We start from the raw sequence: 14969 nt of genomic DNA on the forward strand, positions 1-14969 counted from the left end.
TCCTCTCTTTCACTATACAATTAGCAATTAGATTATGGCAGCATAACAGCTGGCACATAATCTAGCTGGAGTTCACATTGAAGGCTGTACTGTATGTGCTCATTGCACTATGAGGATCCTGCATGATAGCAGCAGAACAGATACTATTATTTACCATGGGGACATCTCTTGTGCATTCAGTCCATGTCCTCAGTTTAACTGTTCTATGGCAGTAAATACAATCATATCTAAAAGATATCAATAAAAATCCTGCAGATCTCTGTATCTTTTATGGACTTTGTTCTGTTTTTTTATTATTTATTGAGGAGTAAATAGCAGCTATCTACAATATATACAAGTATGTGAAAGCGCACAACAGAAGTCGATATGCATACACATAAACCACAAGTTCACATAACAATGGCAAAATGTCCCATCAAGATATTCAGTTATCCCATATACATGGTACAGGGCTTGATGAGTTAAACTGTTTATCTCATCAAGCCCTGTACCATGTATATGGGATACCTAAATATCTTGATGGGACATTTTGCCATTTTTATGTGAACTTGTGGTTTATGTGTATGCTTATCAACTTCTGTTGTGCGCTTTAACACACTTGTATACTGTTGAAAGGCTGCCAGGCCTGGTTATAGCGCATTACTGACAAGAGTGTATAGGGGTTGTTGCGCTTTGATACAAGAAGTATGTCTACAGTATATGTGGACTGATCCCAGCCAGGACACAATCTGCATGGATCTTCTATGGTCCCCCTGTATTTAAAGTGGACCTTGCACAGGACAGAAGAAAAACAGAGAGAAATTCACCCTGTATGTATTTAGGGAGTTTAGTCTGCCTAATCTCCCCTCGTCTGTGACTTGACAAGTTGTAATTTGATCGCTCAGCTGTGTCACCTGGATGCCACGGCAGAGCAGCTAATTTGTAAACACAGGATGTTAACCCTATGTCTGCTTACATGAAAGCATCAGCTGTAACATAGAAATATTTTTCTTTAAATGTTATTATGCTGTTGCTTATTTTATAGAGCAGAGAGGAAGTCCTCCTGAGTTCAGGTCCACTTTAATTGGCTTTTATTTGGGTGCTATAGTTTCCTTTTGCATTCCAAAAAGGAAGTTTATTCGTTTCCCCTAAAATTAGCTTAGAATGGGAACCTTGGGTTGGGAGTCCCTTTGAATAACAGTCATGTAACTTTTTCAATACACTCTGCAAATTGTAAAGGTGGTGATATATATACTGTAAATGCATATTCATTGCCACTGAAGATGCTGGTGCTACATAAATCCAAAATAATAATATTAATAATATTAACATTCTTACATATTGTTACATTACTAGCCTTTTACTCTTCTGAAGACTGTGGGAGATTTCTAACATTTTATATTTTACAGTAACCAACTAATAATCTTCTAGATCCAATGATTTATAGCACAGATACACTCAGATATTTGGCCAAGACATCCTCCACATACATGCAGATCAGACATATTACAGTCAGATATCCCACATGAGATTAATCTATTTTAAGTAGCAAATAATGAATCTATTTTCTCACCATGCAACAAGCTAGGCCCTTTGAGACACAGGCCGGATGTGCTCTGCGTGTCCTGAGATACGCCTGCAGTAGGAATGATGAAACCAGCCATTTATATTACATACTTGGATTATTTAGCAACTTCTAGCATATGTATGAGATGTAAAGGATACCTGAGGTGAGGTGACATGTGACATGATGAGATAGACATGTGTATGTACAGTGCCTAGCACAGAAATTACTATGCTGTGTTCCTTTAGTCAGGACTGGTTTTAGACTTTAGTTTGACCCTCACTGATGAGAAATTACAACCATAAAACAGTTTCCTAACAGAAAATGGCTTCTGAGAGCAGGGAAGAGATAAAAAATATCATTAGTTCATAGATTTTAGGTGCAGTGGATTCGTGACAGGCAAGGGGTGGCCTCAAAATATCCTGCAACCACTGTAGACCCATCTAGCTGAGGGTCATATCTGAAGGTTGAGTGCCCATTCTTTAAGGTGAGGTGGTGGCTATCCCACTGATTGAGATTTCTAACTTGACACGGGCTGTCTGCTGCTGGTCAATGTGGACTGAAGGACTTTTGTGTGTCACTGGACCCTGTAGGTAAAAACGCTATCTGTTGCATATGTTAAAAAAGTATATAATAAGAACTTATCCTTAGTCCTATGTCCTATACATGTATTTTGCACTATGTTCTATGAAGCTAGCTTCACACTTCAGCAGGCATGTTGCCCATGCGTAGAATATGGGCACAATGTCAGTTGGCTGATGGTGTAATGGTTAAGGGCTCTGCCTCTGACACAGGAGACCAGGGTTCGAATCTCGGCTCTGCCTGTTCAGTAAGCCAGCACTAATTCAGTAGGAGACCTTTGGCAAGTCTCCCTTACACTGCTACTGCCAATAGAGTGGCTGCTGCTCTGCTCTGGCGCTTTGAGTCCGCAAGGAGAAAAGCGCAATATAAATGTTATTTGTCTTGTCTTGTCTTGTCTAATCTGAAATGGGGCTGTGTTGAAAAGCGTTGCTCTCCAGGAAGAATCTGATCTCCAGGGTGTGATGTGCAGATGGACTGATATGTTGAACACATTGAAACCTTGTATTGCCAGTGTTCTCCTTTAAATTTCCTAAAGTCTGTACTTACCCCCTTCATTATGTAGGGGTGTGTGTGTGTGTGTGTGTGATGTCACTTGGGGCTGGATGAAGCCCCGGGTAAGTAGCACTTATCCTACCTAATAAAAGCTAAGTGTCGCTGCGTCCAGCAGTTTTGACCCTGTGTCCCAGGATTTTTGTTACTGCGCATGTGCGCAGTAATGGACAGCTGGGACCAGGGAGCTGGACGGGCAAGCGAGGTGGGCGGGTGCGGGCGCACACCTGCGTTGGGCGCGCCGGGCGCACGATCGGCGCGTGATGGTTGCGTGAGCAGCGTGCGTGCGCATGCGCACTGGCGGTGGTGGCCGTAGACCTAGAGCCAATTTTTAAACGGGCTGAGTCTACTAGTTTTAGTAATAATTGCCTGATAACTCCTTTAATTCATAAATGATTTGTGCACTGATTTGAGAAAAGGCTGTGGAGAATGAAACACCATGATGTTTGTGCTTATAGTACTGCATATAATGCAATAAAGCACGATTGCTGCTTTAAATCCAGGTGGAGTACCCGGTCTTCTGCTACAATTTGGAGGTTAGAGTTAGGCCTCGGAAATGGGTGGAGGTTAGTGTTAGGCATCAGAGCGGGGAGGTTAATGTGAGGCACAGGAGAGGGGATGTTAGTGTTAGGCATCAGAGAGGAGAGGTTAGTGTTAGGCATTGTAGAGTGAGGTTAGTGGCAGGTACAGGAGAGGTGGAGGTTAGTGTTAGGCATTGGAGAGCAGAGATTAGTGTCAGGTACAGGAGAGTTGGAAGTTAGTGCTAGATACAGGAGAAGGGAGGATGGTGTTAGGCATTGGAGAAGTTAGTGTTAAGCAGAGGAGGCTAGTGTTAGGCATTGGAGAGAGGGAGGTTAGTGTTAGGCATGGGGAGGTTAGTGTTAGGCAAGGGGAGGTTAGTGTTAGGCACTTGAGAGGGGATGTTAGAGTTAGGCATCAGAAAGGAGAGGCTAGTGTTAGCCACTGGAGAGGGGAGGTACCGGTAAGTGGTAGGCATTGCCTGGAGAAGGGAGGTTCACATTGGAGAGGAGAGGTTAGTGTTGCAGAGGGGAGATTAGTGTTAGGCAGAGGGGAGGTTAGCGTTAGGCAAGGAGGTTAGTGTTAGGCATTGGAGAGGAGGATGCTAGTGTTAGTAAACACAGGAGAGCGGGAGATTAGTCTTATTTGTCAGACAGGGAAGTTAGTGTTAGGTAGAGGTGAGGAGAAGTTATTGGTTGGAGACGCTTCACAGGTTAGTGACATAGCACTAGGGCAGCACAAGTTGTAATTACTCTGGCATCTGGCAACCAAAAATAAGTGAGCCATGTAATATCGTCCTTCATTGCTGTTGTTCTTACAATACTGCAGCTAGATATGCTATTTTTACTTCAGCCCTTCTTTTTAAAAGCGCTCTTTACTGCCCACTTTAATTAATCATGTGTTTTTTCTCTCACTTTGTGAAGGTTTTGGTGACTCTCAGAATTTTGTTCCCAGGAGAGAGCTAGGCTGAACAGGCACATGATATGCAGTAATCAGTATTCCTTCCTACCTAAAAGGGCCCATACACCTAACGATTTTCCCGCCGATATACAGCCGTTTCAATCACTGCGATCGAAACGGCTGTGAAATTGCCGCGCACACCGCTGACAGAACGATCGATTTCCGTCCGAAATCGATCGTTTCCGTCGACCCATCCGTGCGGAAGATTTTTCTCGGTCGCCGGTGGGTCGGGAGTGCGTCGTTAGCGGTGTTCGAATGCCCGATGACCGACGCAATAGAGCGGGTATACATTACCTGCTCCGGCCGTCGCGAATCCCCACTCACTCCGCTCTGGTCTGGTCTTCGGCATGCTTCACTTCTTCCTGCCCAGCAGGAAGTTTAAACGGTAGAGGGCTACTGTTACTGCTACTGTTTAAACTTCCTGCCGGGCAGGAAGAAGTGAAGCATGCCGGAGACCAGACCAGAGCAGAGAAGACAGCAGTGACAGCGGGGACTCGCGCCGGCGGAGCAGGTAATGTATGCGGGGGGGGGGGGGGGGGGAGCAGCGGCAGCAGCACCACCACCACCACAGATTGTGAACGGTTTCAGGCTGAAATCGGTTCACAATCTGTTTGCAGTAAAGGTGGCCATACGATCCCTCTCTGATCAGATTCGATCAGAGAGGGGACTATCTGTTGGTTGAATCTGATGGCAAAACGACCAGTGTATGTCCACCTTAACCTCAAAGGGTTTTTCTGCTCAAAAAACCAGAGCAGTTTTCACCCGTCAGCGCTCCTTCCATTCATTCACCTATAACTTTATTATTACTTATTACAGCGAAACAATCTATATCTTGTTTTTTCTGCCACTATATAGGCTTTCTTTGGGGGGTACTTTTTGCTAAAAATTATTTTCTTCTAACTCAGTTTTAATAAGAAGAATAAGAAAAAAAATAGAAAAAAAAAATATTATTTCTCAGTTTTCAGCCATTATATTTTCAAAATGAAACATGCTACCATAATTAAAAACCCACACATTTTATTTCCCCGTTTGTATCGTTTATTGCAACGTTTAAACTTTTTCCCTAGTACAATGTATGGCGCCAATATTTCATTTGGAAATAAAGGTGCATTTTTTAAGTTTTGCGTCTATCCCCAATTACAGGCCCATAATTTATAAAGTAATTGTAGTATACAGTTTTTGTATACATATTAAAAAAGTTCAGTCCCTAAGGTAACTGGTATTTATGTATTTTTTTTTTAATTTTGTATTTTTTTTTTTAATTAAAATAAATAAATAAAAAAAAATGGTAACTTTAGGGGAGTGTGGGAGGTCAGGGGTTAATAATAATAATAAAAAAAGTAACTAGGGATAATAAACTGAAAAAAAAAAGGGGGATGTAATATTACAATTTGGCCACAAGATGTCCTCAGTAGTGACTTCAGCTCCGTACTGTTTGTATGGAAACGGAAGCACTACGCATACGGAATGAATGGCCGAGCCGTCTGTATAGACGGCTGCAGCCATTCACACGGGAAATTAGATCAATGAATGGGATTTGTTTTCCCATTCATTGAACTAGCGGCGGGCGATCGGCGGTAATGAGCGGCGGTACCGAGCGATTGGGCGAGCGGGGGGGCGTGGCGGGAGGGACGTAGTACCTACGTCCCTGCACAGAGTTATGGCAGTTTGCAGGGACATAGTTACTCGTCCCGGGGGAGGGGAAATGGTTAACAGAGAACTGCTCACTGATATGCTTTTGCTGATATTGAGAGGTGCTCCCTGGTGCTTCCCTACCTTTAGGTCAGACCTTTGCACCCTGCTTCTCATTTGGAGACCGGTTCTCCCAATCAGCTAACTTCCCACCACCAACAACCACCCCCCTGATCAGCCACAAATGACAGTGTCACGTGTATCACAGAGAAGATAGAGAAGGTTCATTAATCTTGGTGCGTATGCTACCTCAGAAAAAACGGTGCCTCTATGTCCATTGGGAAATCTGGGCACCCACTATGTTATTCATTATTGACAATGCATTTCTATTCTGGCAATGTGTTTTTTATCTCCGTGAAAACAAACATTTTCCACAAGCCCACACAACTTCATTGCTAATGGGGGTCAGGTGAATTGTGGCATTGGACAAGATTCTTATGGAAACTTGTGCGCTGAACATAACGGCAAGCTCACACAACTCTGTTGCTAATGGGGGGCAGTAAAGGACTTTTTATGGAAACTTGTGAGCTGAACATAACGGCAATCCCACACAACTCTATTGCTAATGGGGGACAGGTCTATTGCAGAATTGGACAGGACTCTTGTGAAAACTTGGGTGCTAATGTGGGACAGGTGAATTGCAGCATTGGTCGGGACTCTTATGGAAACATGGGCACTGGGCATAACGGCAAGCCCACACTGGAGAAAAGTGAGGTCATATAGTTGACTCTGCTCTTTCTTTTTGGTCCCTAGAGCCCTCAAACTCTAAAAACTGGCTGTACCGATTTGCAAGTCTTTTGTAAATTGGCACATTTTAGCTGTAAGTTGACCCTATAGCTTGCTGCTGACATTCACTGCCAATATATCTAAAAATATTAAAAAGGCTCGACTTCTGCTTTAACTGTATTCAGCACATACTGTTTGAAAAGAGAAGTGAGCGTATAACTGGACTTGTCCTGTAGACAGAAGTGGAAGGAGCATTACAAAAGAGGAAGTGTTGCATTGCATATGGGGAAGTTCTTCAGCAAAAAGTATTTGAAATGGTAATAGCACTGTGCTCAAGCAGAGCCACGGTGTGCTAATACACTGATTATGTCAGACACATCAACTGCTGGGTTTCAAGTTGATTTGTAGCATTTGCAAGATTGTTCAGAAAACAAAGCATCTGGTATGTGATGTTGGTCATAATATGATTATAACATATTTGTGAGTCTGTTGTTTGATACTCTAATCAACAAGGACACAGTATGAATGGTCAGTGAGATGCAGATGACATGAGACTGCATGTAAACGCGAACTGAACTCAGCTTGGAATTGGAAATGTAAGTGTTTGGCCCAAATGCAAACTGCATATAATTTGCATTACATTTACATGCAAGCATCCATCTTATAGCTATCAGCTTAGAAACAAAACTATAGGAATGAGTCTGTCCAATACTATTTTCCCCTACAAAAATGTCCCAGTTGTGTTGCATGATTAGCGCTAGGTAGGGTTGCCAAGGCTCCGACTCTGGAGTTTGGATGCCTTCATAGTCTGGGGCCAGAGCCTCGCATGTCAATTTTAATGAGAAATGCTGGAGCTGGAGGAGGGCTACTGACCTGGAGCTGCTCCTCTTGTACTGTTTTGGCATCCATGTTTAATAAACCTACTAGCACAGGGTAGATTTCTGTCTCTCACAACAATTAATTGTGGTCAAGTGTGAGTACAGGTGTGATCTGATGTCAGCAGCACCCTCCTTTTTAGCATAGTTAATGGGCACCTTAAAGGGGTTCTGGGGGGGGGGGGGAATTGAAAATAAAAATGGACACTTACCTGGGGCTTCTACTGGCCCCCTGCAGCTGTAATGTCCCACACCGCCCTCCAATGATCCTCTGCCGCTGGCCTCGCTCTAATTATGATTCTAATAAGACTGTGGTTGTGTGGCCGTGGCCGCACACGTGCTCGCTTCTGCGCGCGTCATTGGGAGATTACTGCGCAGGCGCAGTACAAGAAAACTTTGTACTGTGCGACTTTAACGTCGCACTGTGAAAGAGGCCTACGTGTTACCCTGCGGTAAAAATGGGTAATGCAATGCAATGAAAACATACTAGTGTGAAACAGAGCAGGGACAAAGTCCCCCAGAACACAAGGCTGAGACACCAAAGTGCGCCCCTCCATCCCTCAAACCCTAGCCATCACACACTGATTGCTATTAGACTAAGAGGCGCCTCAGGGCCCCCAACACCTTAATCTCTAGTTATTTGGTTTGCAGTTACTGCCATGTATCCCCTTTTCTTATTCCTCTCTGTATCAAACACAATAGGGGAATGATAGCTAAGTGAGTTGTGCCCCCCCTCCAACACTGCGCCCTGAGGCTAGAGCCTCTCTAACCTCTGCCTCGGCCGGCCCAGGAGCCAGGACTGGATTGATTAAAATGTTTCTATTATTAAGTGGTTACAATTTGCCGCCCTTGTTTGCCTATTTGGTTCATATCTGATTATAGTGAAGGCTGCTGAGAGCTTTGCAAATTTATGGATGTTTTGCTGCAGTTGCATGCAAAAAAATAAATAAATATGGTAAATCTTGAACAGTCTGGATTTATTTAAAAAGAAAATTGGATTTCTGGCTTTCTGGCTATATTTTGCAATGGGGAAACACACAATGGGCCACCTGTAGGACACTTATGTTTGCTTGCTTTAGACCAGGGGTGCTCACACTTTTTCGGCTCGCGAGCTACTTTTAAATTAGCTGAGGCCAGGAGATCTACCGACGTTTCAAAGGCAACCGTCCCCCCCTCCCCTTCCCCTGGAACCCCCCTGCAAAAGTAGTTAGGTATAGGTCCCTTCAGTATAGGTTAGCTAGGTATATGTGCCATGTGTATAGGTTAGCTAGGTGTATGTGCCTTCAGTATAGGTTAGCTAGGTGTATGTGCCTTCAGTATAGGTTAGCTAGGTGTATGTGCCTTCAGTATAGGTTAGCTAGGTGTATGTGCCTTCAGTATAGGTTAGCTAGGTATATGTGCCATGTGTATAGGTTAGCTAGGTGTATGTGCCTTCAGTATAGGTTAGCTAGGTGTATGCGCCTTCAGTATATGTTAGCTAGGTGTATGTGCCTTCAGTATAGGTTAGCTAGGTATATGTGCCATGTGTATAGGTTAGCTAGGTGTATGTGCCTTCAGTATAGGTTAGCTAGGTGTACGTGTATGTGCCTTCAGTATAGGTTAGCTAGGTATATGTGCCATGTGTATAGGTTAGCTAGGTGTATGTGCCTTCAGTATAGGTTAGCTAGGTGTATGTGCCTTCAGTATAGGTTAGCTAGGTATATGTGCCATGTGTATAGGTTAGCTAGGTGTATGTGCCTTCAGTATAGGTTAGCTAGGTGTATGTGCCTTCAGTATAGGTTAGCTAGGTGTATGTGCCTTCAGTATAGGTTAGCTAGGTATATGTGCCATGTGTATAGGTTAGCTAGGTGTATGTGCCTTCAGTATAGGTTAGCTAGGTATATGTGCCATGTGTATAGGTTAGCTAGGTGTATGCGCCTTCAGTATATGTTAGCTAGGTGTATGTGCCTTCAGTATAGGTTAGCTAGGTATATGTGCCATGTGTATAGGTTAGCTAGGTGTATGTGCCTTCAGTATAGGTTAGCTAGGTGTATGTGCCTTCAGTATAGGTTAGCTAGGTATATGTGCCATGTGTATAGGTTAGCTAGGTGTATGTGCCTTCAGTATAGGTTAGCTAGGTGTATGTGCCTTCAGTATAGGTTAGCTAGGTGTATGTGCCTTCAGTATAGGTTAGCTAGGTGTATGTGCCTTCAGTATAGATTAGCTAGGTGTATGTGCCTTCAGTACAGGTTAGCTAGGTGTATGTGCCTTCAAAATAGGTTAGCTAGGTGTATGTGCCTTCAGTATAGGTTAGCTAGGTGTATGTGCCTTCAGTATAGGTTAGCTAGGTGTATGTGCCTTCAGTATAGGTTAGCTAGGTATATGTGCCATGTGTATAGGTTAGCTAGGTGTATGTGCCTTCAGTATAGGTTAGCTAGGTGTATGTGCCTTCAGTATAGATTAGCTAGGTGTATGTGCCTTCAGTGTAGGTTAGCTAGGTGTATGTGCCTTCAGTATAGGTTAGCTAGGTATATGTGCCATGTGTATAGGTTAGCTAGGTGTATGTGCCTTCAGTATAGGTTAGCTAGGTGTATGTGCCTTCAGTATAGGTTAGCTAGGTGTATGTGCCTTCAGTATAGATTAGCTAGGTGTATGTGCCTTCAGTACAGGTTAGCTAGGTGTATGTGCCTTCAAAATAGGTTAGCTAGGTGTATGTGCCTTCAGTATAGGTTAGCTAGGTGTATGTGCAGGGCCGGGCCGAGGCATAGGCTGGAGAGGCTCCAGCCTCAGGGCGCAGTGTAGGAGGGGGCGCACAATTCATTCAGCTGTCATTCCTAATTGTGTATGAAGCAGAAAGAAATAAGAAAAGGGGATACATAGCAGTGACTGCAAGCCAGATAACTAGAGATTAAGGTGTTGGGGACGTTGTGGGCCCTGCGGCCCTCTTAGTCTAATAGCAATCCGTGTGTGACAGCTGAGGTTGGAGGGATGGAGGGGCGCACTTTGGTGTCTCAGCCTTGGGTGCTGGAGGACCTTGTCCCTGCTCTGTGTATGTGCCTTCAGTATAGGTTAGTTAGGTATATGTGCCATGTGTATAGGTTAGCTAGGTATATGTGCCATGTGTATAGGTTAGCTAGGTGTATGTGCCTTCAGTATAGGTTAGCTAGGTGTATGTGCCTTCAGTATAGGTTAGCTAGGTGTATGTGCCTTCAGTATTGTTTGGATGCGGGTGTACATTTTAGTCCAGGGGGGGCGGTGTGCGCCACAGCGATTAACCATTCAATTGTACAGTATTGGGTCAGGGATGCGCAGCCTTTTACCTATATTTTGTATCCACAGTTCTGTAACTACCAGGCTAGCAGCACCCATTGTGCTATCCTGTTTTGCATGGTAAGTATTTAGTTTAGTTTTGCAAATGTTTTGCATCTGTCTGATTGCTGAGTGTGTATTTGAGCTATTTAAGCGGTGCATATGAGGTGGTGAGTCATTCAGATGCGGCCCATATTGGTGAGCGCTTGCTTTGTTTCCTGCTGTCTGTATTGAATGTAAGTTACACATTTTAGCATAGCAGCTGCCAGGGTAAAGACATTTGCTTTTAACTTAGGTCAGTTTAGTGTTAGGACATCTGCTCTGGAGATTTACCTCAACGTTGGTGCAGATGTCCAGTATATCTATATTTTTGCATGCAAAACTATGATGGAAGCTAAAATTTCTCCATAGACCAGTATTGCATTGTTTGGATGCGGGCGTACATTTTAGTCCAGGGGGGGCGGTGTGCGCCACAGCGATTAACCATTCAATTGTACAGTATTGGGTCAGGGATGCGCAGCCTTTTACCTATATTTTGTATCCACAGTTCTGTAACTACCAGGCTAGCAGCACCCATTGTGCTATCCTGTTTTGCATGGTAAGTATTTAGTTTAGTTTTGCATATGTTTTGCATCTGTCTGATTGCTGAGTGTGTATTTGAGCTATTTAAGCGGTGCATATGAGGTGGTGAGTCATTCAGATGCGGCCCATATTGGTGAGCGCTTGCTTTGTTTCCTGCTGTCTGTATTGAATGTAAGTTACACATTTTAGCATAGCAGCTGCCAGGGTAAAGACATTTGCTTTTAACTTAGGTCAGTTTAGTGTTAGGACATCTGCTCTGGAGATTTACCTCAACGTTGGTGCAGATGTCCAGTATATCTATATTTTTGCATGCAAAACTATGATGGAAGCTAAAATTTCTCCATAGACCAGTATTGCATTGTTTGGATGCGGGCGTACATTTTAGTCCAGGGGGGGCGGTGTGCGCCACAGCGATTAACCATTCAATTGTACAGTATTGGGTCAGGGATGCGCAGCCTTTTACCTATATTTTGTACCTTCAGTATAGGTTAGCTAGGTATATGTGCCATGTGTATTAGGTTAGCTAGGTGTATGTGCCTTCAGTATAGGTTAGCTAGGTGTATGTGCCTTCAGTATAGGTTAGCTAGGTGTATGTGCCTTCAGTATAGATTAGCTAGGTGTATGTGCCTTCCGTACAGGTTAGCTAGGTGTATGTGCCTTCAGTATAGGTTAGATAGGTATATGTGCCATGTGTATAGGTTAGCTAGGTGTATGTGCCTTCAGTATAGGTTAGCTAGGTGTATGGGGAACAGTAAATTCGGGCGCCTGAGGCAAGTGGACAAATCGGGCGCCGCCATTCACTCCCATAATAAATATCGTTTAATGGGCGCCCGACAGGAAAAAAGGGCGCCGGAGAAAAATAACGTTTTATAAGCGGCGCCCGGAGACTTTTACTGTTTTATAACTGCTTCTCATGATTACACATTATTTTATGATTTAAAATTTTTTAAACATTATTTTTAAACGAAAAACAGTACAATCTTTTTAAAACATTATTTTTAAACGAAAAACAGCACAATATTTTTTTCACACGTTATTAATGCTTATCACAGGGGGGTCTTAGGTTTAGGCACCACCAGGGGGGTCTTAGGTTTAGGCATCAACAGGGGGGTCTTAGGTTTAGGCACCACCAGGGAGTCTTAGGTTTAGGCACCACCAGGGGAGTCTTAGGTTTAGGCACCACCAGGGGAGTCTTAGGTTTAGGCACCATCAGGGGAGTCTTAGGTTTAGGCACCACCAGGGGAGTCTTAGGTTTAGGCACCACCAGGGGAGTCTTAGGTTTAGGCACCATCAGGGGAGTCTTAGGTTTAGGCACCACCAGGGGGGTCTTAGGTTTAGGCACCAACACGGGGGTCTAGGGGTTAGGGGTAGGTACAGGGAGGGTTACTTACTATTTTTTTTAAACGTTATTATACGTTTCACTTTTTAAACGGAAGATTAACGTTTTCATAATTGCCAATTTCATGCACATTATTTAATGATTTATAACTTTATAAAACATTATTTTTAAACGAAATATAGTACATTATATTTTTAAACGTTATCCATGTTTATCGTTTAAAACCCGGCGCCCTTTTTCCCAGCGCCCCTTTTTAACGTACGCAGGTGTATGTGCCTTCAGTATAGGTTAGCTAGGTGTATGTGCCTTCAGTATAGGTTAGCTAGGTATATGTGCCATGTGTATAGGTTAGCTAGGTGTATGTGCCTTCAGTATAGGTTAGCTAGGTGTATGTGCCTTCAGTATAGATTAGCTAGGTGTATGTGCCTTCAGTGTAGGTTAGCTAGGTGTATGTGCCTTCAGTATAGGTTAGCTGGGTGCCTTCAGTATAGGTTTGCTGGGTGCCTTCAGTGTAGGTTAGCTGGGTGCCTTCAGTATAGGTTAGCTGGGTGCCTTCAGTGTAGGTTAGCTGGGTGCCTTCAGTGTAGGTTAGCTGGGTGCCTTCAGTATAGGTTAGCTGGGTGCCTTCAGTGTAGGTTAGCTGGGTGCCTTCAGTGTAGGTTAGCTGGGTGCCTTCATTGTAAGTTAGCTGGGTGCCTTCAGTGTAGGTTAGCTGGGTGCCTTCAGTGTAGGTTAGCTGGGTGCCTTCAGTGTAGGTTAGCTGGGTGCCTTTAGTGTAGGTTAGCTGGGTGCCTTCAGTGTAGGTTAGCAAAGTATATGTGCCTTAGTATAGGTATCTGGGTATAGGAGCCCGGCTGCACGCAGCTTACCTCCCTCCAGCTCCAGCGGTGGCGTCCTGGCTTCACTCCCTCAGCCGCGGCTGCCTGGAGGGCAGATATGCAGTTCGGCGGCTGAGGGAAGCTCCGGTGGGCAGCGTGAGTGGAGGCAAAAGTGTTGTCTTCAGCGCCGCCCCCCAGCCATGACATTGCGTCGCCGCCCTGGCCTCTTAGCCGCGCCTCTCTCCTCCCCGCGAGATCACAGTGGCCAGCAGCAGAATCTGACAGGACTTGGCCACGTTCTTAAGCTGCTGGCTGCAAAATTCAATGGGACGCGGCCATGAGGCCGTGATTTACCAATCAGGCGGTCGCGATCTACCGGTAGATCGCGATCGACCTATTGGGCAGCCCTGCTTTAGACTATGTTTAGACTATGGGCTTGATTCACAAAGCGGTGATAACTGTTAGCACGCTTGTAAAAAGCCCCTTATCACGCCTAAAGTAACTTAGCGCACGATAATTAGCAAAGTACCGCGTGCAAAATTTTGTACTGGCAAAGGCCAGTGCACGCGAACTAGCACCCTAGTTAGCACGCCCAAAGCCTTAAAGGACTTACGAGGCCAAATTAGGGAAAAAAGTTAATTACCTGCTTAACCTTTTACGGCACGGAGGACGTCGTCACGGCTATGCGGACTGCGCAGCCGCGGCCAGAGCGAGCGGCCAATTTAGGAGAGGCAGGGGAGCACGACCCGGCCGTGGGGTCGGGAGCCATCCTCGGGGGGCTGACGAGCGGGGGGACCCGGCGGATCGACACGCAGGGCGCGGACGGCGTCCTCCGTGCCGTAAAAGGTTAAGCAGGTAATTAACTTTTTTTTCCCTAATTTGGCCTCGTAAGTCCTTTAAGGCGTGCTAACTAGGTTAGCACCGAATAGTGAATCAGACCCTATGTGCGTTCCTAGCTGTTTTTACAAAACAGGCAGACTTTGCGCATAGAAACGGCTACTAATATTTTCTAATGGCCTCGTTCACATGTATGCGTATGAGACGCATACGTTCCTGATTGGCATTGCTGCATGCAGTTCTGTGCATCACGCACAGAAACGGAAGCAATGAAAGTCTATGGAAGCATATCAAAAACGCTTACTATTGCGTTTTTAGCGTACATTTCCCTCTGAATTTCCCATAATTCTTTTCTGTTTCCCGTGTCACGTGTGTGTGCAAAACACAATAGAAAATGCATTCGAACGCAAGAAAAATGCATACAACGCATGCGTTTTTCAACTTGTGTTTCTTCCAATTTCTATGCATTCTGCAAACGCTGAAAGTATGACCAGGGCCTTACCCTCCAGCTATACTCGTATGCTTTGTCAGAAGAGCACACAAGCTGCGGTTTGTAAAAAAAAAACAAAAAGTAGTAACCTTCCTAATAAAATATCATTTTGGGGGCCTAATTTTCACATCTGGCTTTATTTTGTCAGAACAGCCTAGTTAAGAAAAAC

At 44.5% G+C, this 14969-nt stretch overlaps 1 long non-coding RNA gene across 2 annotated transcripts in view; it reads right to left on the minus strand.

The window, feature by feature from the left end:
- LOC137544255 (uncharacterized) overlaps nt 1-14969 on the minus strand; it is a 28504-nt gene that overhangs the window by 2808 nt on the left and 10727 nt on the right. Inside the window, exon 3 of one of the 2 annotated variants that reach the window (XR_011025798.1) lies at nt 1553-1615. The exons of the other annotated variant lie outside the window; for it this stretch is intronic. This is a non-coding gene — a long non-coding RNA (uncharacterized lncRNA). The remainder of the gene's footprint in view (nt 1-1552; nt 1616-14969) is intronic. 2 annotated transcript variants of the gene reach the window in all.

This window comes from Hyperolius riggenbachi, chromosome 2, assembly GCF_040937935.1.
Source record: "Hyperolius riggenbachi isolate aHypRig1 chromosome 2, aHypRig1.pri, whole genome shotgun sequence".
Lineage (NCBI taxonomy): Eukaryota > Metazoa > Chordata > Amphibia > Anura > Hyperoliidae > Hyperolius > Hyperolius riggenbachi.